This window comes from Squalius cephalus (genome assembly GCF_949319135.1).
Source record: "Squalius cephalus genome assembly, chromosome: 3".
Lineage (NCBI taxonomy): Eukaryota > Metazoa > Chordata > Actinopteri > Cypriniformes > Leuciscidae > Squalius > Squalius cephalus.
The window spans coordinates 8268787-8274648 of NC_137124.1; the positions used below are offsets into that span (position 1 = coordinate 8268787).

Consider the following 5862-nt stretch of genomic DNA (forward strand, 5'->3'; position numbering starts at 1 on the left):
CAATGAACTACAGAACCATGCTTCCTGTTCCACTGATAGAATGACAGAGACATGTGGGTAATGTAGTTTAAAACGTTTAGTAATGAAACAATAAATGTTAAATAATAGATGTTGAGACTTCTTCCTCTGGTTGAGAAAAAGCTACACCACATCAGTGATCACATCTTCTGTTCATGTACTGTAGGGATCAACTGAACAAACTGTTTAGACGAGGAAGAAGAACATGAACACGATACGTACATCAGAAGAGCAAGAAACCGGTTTAGCTGTAATAATGAATCATTATATTCCAACACAATATACAATTCTGTAGGTGACTGAATATGATTCTCTGGCACTCAGTTTATGGCTTCAGCAGATGTGAATGGATCAATATGATGTTAATGTATTTTTGAAGACACATTTTAATTTATCTTGAATCTCATTTGTCTTTATGCTACTTTATCAACTTTATTGATAAAGTGTTGTTTAATAAAGTATGGTGAATATTGTGTATTGAAAGTGGTGTTTTGTACAGTAAATAGAATTTTTTATTTTAGAAATTTTTATTTCTTATTTAGTATTTATTTTTAATTTAGTTTTAGTAGTTTTAATTTTAATTTAGTAATTTAGTACTAGTAATTTAGTACTTTAGTAATTTAGTAATTTAGTTTTAAATTCATAATTTAAAAACAACTACATATAACTAATGACTATGATTATTTTACTTAGGACATAAAAACTTAGATCTGGTTAATTTGGGACAACAATGCAACATAAGTTGCATGTACTTGCATGTATGTCATGTTTCAGTGAAATAAAGGGAAACTAAATTACAAGAGGCTGCAGTGGGCTATCTTACTATAAACACTTCAAGCATAATTGAAGATGATACATGTTGATCATTCCAGTACATCTACTACTGCTTTTCAAATGAAAGCATAGACATTACTGATGTCAGGCATATAAGCAGCAATCAGAAGGGGTAAAAAGGAAATTCTGGCACTGTTTTTTTTTTTTTTTTACTGAATGGTGCATTATCCTTGTGTAATAGTAATGTATGTGTAGATCTGTGTAGATTATACTGCCCTTCCACCCCCAGGGGCCCAGCAACGGCCCCCAGAAGAGCAAAAAAAAAAATGCACATTTCAAATGGCTGTAACTCAAAGTCCGGTTCGTGTATCAAAGAGAACATCGGCAAGACAACTGCTTATGCTATGTTTAATAAATAATGTTGGCCACAGTTTTCAGACATATATGGAAAGCTGGCATAAAGGTTATTTTTAAAGTGCTCACAGTAAAATATAAAATTTCAGTCTGTCCCTCATATATGTAATAAAGGTTTGCACAATTAACAAATTTAGATATCCAGTTGTCCATTAAATATATTATTTATTTAACATTTATTGTTTCATTACTAAACGTTTTAAACTACATTACCCACATGTCTCTGTCATTCTATCAGTGGAACAGGAAGCATGGTTCTGTAGTTCATTGAAATGTGCAGACATGCTTAGGGTTAGGGTTAGGATCTCGGTAAAGGAGTAATTTCTCACAACATAGAGTCACTTTATAGTTAGCTTAATCTATAACTAACGTAATAATAACACCAAAACATACTTTGTAACATGAAGCGCCGTTTTATATGTGTTAAACGATTGTCCAATCACAGCGAGTTCTGCGATAAAGTCACAGCCAATAACAACCCAGCTGAACAGACGCGTCACACTTACATGCCCATTTATGGTAAATGATGACAGATCTCTTCTGGTTCCGCCTGCAGGGATATGTATTCTTTCTAATTAAATTATAAAACTCATATTTAAAAACAAAATACTCCGTTGTGTGGTTACCATCCAAAAACGAGTTCAAATTATCTATGCTACAAATTTGCCTTTTTGATTAGACTGATGCATACATTTGAAAGAGAAACTTTTTTCTAAGCAATGTCCTACAGCAGGGTAGTTTTGCAGTATTTTAATTAAAGATAATTGCATGTTCTAAAGTGCTTCTAACATTTACAGTGTAGGTATAGTATATTACAGGTATATCAACTATATTCAAATAAATGTAACAAAAGCACTATTGGTCACTTTTATTGTAACTATGCAATGAATATGTCCAAAACATAACAAATAGCAATAATAGCAAAACACCTGATGAGCACTGACCCTTTTTTATAAAGGCATTAGGCAGAAATCAAGTACAGTTTATGAAGCTGAAAGAGAAAACAAAATGCTTTAACAATATGGAAAAAGATAAATCACTATTTTCAATATTGGTTCTGCATATATCAAAGAGATCACGAGGAGGAGTGGGACTTCACTTGAAGACTTTCAGAAACTGAGACAGAGCAAAGGGTGCACCTCGCTGGACACATCCTACGCATGCCCAAACAACAACACCCAAACACAGTGATGAAGAGGACACCACCAGGAGGATGCAGGAGACAGGGAAGACCAAGGAAGACACGGAGACAGATGTTTCACGAAGACCTGAAGAATGTCAGTGTCCCATGGGAAGATGTGGAGAACTTGGCCACGGATCGAATACGTTGGAGGACACTTGTCGCCCAATGTGCCCAGCACAGCACTTGATGATGACGTTGTGAGTTTATCCATAACTGTGGGATATTTTTCTGTAAAGAGTGTTGCATAATTAAATGTTAAAAGCATTTTTATGTTATAAGTTCACTGATATGTGGGCATTTCTATGAATAAAAGTATGTCTTTAATAGCACGCAATAATCGTATGAAAATGATTTACATGCAAACGGGTAGGGCAGTGTAACTGATCTGATTACGACAAAATAATTGAGTATCTGATGTCATGTGACATGATAATGTCAGATAAGCTTTTCCCCTCTTGCAAACAGAGGTAGGTAATGAGGTGTGGAGAGACATCATGTATCACTGGAACATAAACAGACGGGGACCAATTTGTAATAATTGTAATAAATACAATGCAATTAATATCAACTTTCTGACAGTGTGTGGGACATCCGACTACTTTCCAAGAAGGGGCGCAACTGATTTACAAATATCGCGATAAATATGTACAGGAATTGAGGCAGTAGCCAATGACAGCACTAGGAGTAAAAGCTGCAGGATTATGTAGGAGTATACAAATATGTACGAGTATCGTACGAATTTGACAACTTGTTAAATCTTTTGAGTTATTAAGACCTTCAGACTATGTTATACTGATTGGGCTATGGGTTTTGTGAGAAAAGGTTTAAGAAACAACAAATGCTTGATAAATTATTTGATTTAGGGTTAAAAACAATACATACATTGCAAATATTTACCTATGCAGCTTTCCGTTTCCTCCGTTTACTTGTCCTCAAACAATATGGGGCTGACTGGGTCCGAAGGGCCCTTTTGGTCTTTTCATCTGAAAAAAAAAAAGAAAAGAAAATATCATTATGTATAATTAATAATATATAGGATTATTTAAAGGACAAAGTACTGCCTTACAAATATTGGATGTTACATTATAAAGCATTAAAAGCATGGCAAGTGTTGTGGTTAATATGCATTTACAACAAATATCACTTTAAAACTACCAATTCTGGGGAATAGCATGGTAAGTTTTGTGATTACTGTCCTTTTACCACACCTATCACAGTAAAATTAGGGTTACTGTGGTAAAAGCATGGTAAGTTTTGTGATTACTGTCCTTTTACCACACCTATCACAGTAAAATTAGGGTTACTGTGGTAAAAGCATGGTAAGTGTTGTGGTTACTGTCCTTTTACCACACCTATCACAGTAAAATTAGGGTTACTGTGGTAAAAGCATGGTAAGTGTTGTGGTTACTGTCCTTTTACCACACCTATCACAGTACAATTAGGGTTACTGTGGTAAAATCATGGTAAGTTTTGTGGTTACTGTTCTTTTACCACACCTATCACAGTAAAATTAGGGTTACTGTAGTAAAAGCATGGTAAGTATTGTGGTTACTGTACATTTACAATACGTATCACATTAAAACTACCAATAGTGTGGTAAACGCATGGTCAGTTTTGTGATTACTGTCTTTTTACTACACTTATCACAGTAAAACTAATGTTAATGTGGTAAAAGCATGGTAAGTGTTGTTTTTACTGTGCTTCTAGCACGTCACGTGACAGACGGTGTTTAATCACCCTGTTTAGAATTAGAAAGCAATGAAACGCAAAGCCTCCGTGGCGATGACAGATATAATGCAGTGACTGGATGTGAGCTAATCTTATTAATATCGACAAACAGAAAAGACATTATATCACACATTATTAGGACAGCGTTATTACTACTTACCAACATCTGGCACACGTGAACAGAGCCATAGAGAGAAAGAGTTGCGACACTCCCATAGACCTCCGTTGTAAATAATGGCGGCGCTTTTAACCGCCCACTTCCGGGATTTGAAGATCGGAAAAGTTCCAAACACTGTCATTTTGGCGTTGGACACCATTCACTTACATTGCTGCGCGTCGAGTTGTTCCAGAGTTAAGTTGTTGAAATATCGACCTCTTTTGAATTGTCAGCTGTCTATATTGTATCAGAGGCCCTTTGCGATGCTTATACTGGTCTTCATTTGTACATGCACAGCGTAATTATTTATATTTTATGTTAGTTGTTTCAACCAATTTTCAAGCACTGCCTGCTAGCTAGTTAGCTAGCGCGACTTCGTCAGTTAAGAGTTCGGTAATGAATCGCTGCCACCTTTATAGCAACTTTTATTTAATGTAATTTTTTGGGATATACTAACTTTTCATTATGTTTTATTGTCTTGAGTGAAGCGGCTTGTGAGAACAATGCTGGACCTCTAGGATTGTTATGGCCATCACCAGTCCTGTCTGTTTCATGGATCACCTGCCCCTGGTTTTTGCTTTTCTTTTTCACACAAGCACACATTTTTTGTTGTCTGTCATTGTTTAATAAAAATAGTTTATTTGAAAACCTTCATTTGTATCAGCAATGCTTAAATTCGTTTTTAATCTGTTATAGTTTTGATAATGTGTATAGCTTAATATTAAAATAATATTCTTAGTCTTAACATGATAATGTTTCACGTTGTGGTCCTGGGGTGGCCACTTTCATCAGAAGAAGTGAGCTAGCTTAAGCGAACTCTGAACGGACCGCCACGGCAGACCTCTTTGCGTGATCACGAAGGTAGGCTAATGGCTGAATCAAAATTTATAAGCAAAATCACGGGAATCAATAGCCTAATACGGCCCAGTTGTGCTAAACTAAATATCATGAGACGTCCATCATCAGATGAATGATATGGAAAAGTTAAGTTAGAGCCGCTAAAGCCAGTGCTACTACCATGCGAACATGAACACTAAGCTTTTCCCTCCAAAAATATAGCCTAAAACTTGTCTCCAAATGCAAAACTGACATTAACAAAATGCAATAACAGCTGAAAAAGTACTTGGGGTGTGTTTTATTTTATATTTACCGTTCAATAATGCAATCGCTGCTGTCTGTCCCATAGAAGAACATGACAGCCTGCGTATGTTTTGGAACTATTGGGGCTTACATGAACCACGTGACAGCCATAGCGGCGACATCAAAGAGTGTCGCAACTCTTTCTCTCTATGGCTCTGCACGTGAACTGATGCCAAATATCGCGATGTGCTCGGAACGAGACTTTTTCAGCGCGATTTCCTACTGATAAAATATGATTTTTTTTAAATATCAATAAACAGCAAAGCAATCCAGCTTCCCTGACAATAAGATCGAAAAAATAACATTAAAAAAATACATAAACCATGGTCCATGATAAGATAAAATCTCGTGAATTAAATGTTGATTAAACAGGTTCTCTGCTGAAGCTCGATAGGCAGAAAGAATGCTTCCCATTTAAAATACATTAGAGATTATGAGTTATGTTTCT

General features: G+C 35.7%; 1 long non-coding RNA gene across 1 annotated transcript; it reads right to left on the reverse strand.

Annotated features, from left to right (window-relative positions):
- Nucleotides 1–1003: 1003 nt before the first annotated feature.
- Nucleotides 1004–5468, reverse strand: LOC307156144. Its single transcript, XR_013820661.1, has 3 exons — nt 4278–5468; nt 3287–3372; nt 1004–2617 (listed from the first exon to the last, which is right to left on the reverse strand). It is a non-coding gene; the product is annotated as an uncharacterized lncRNA (long non-coding RNA).
- Between the last annotated feature and the right edge of the window lie 394 nt (nt 5469–5862).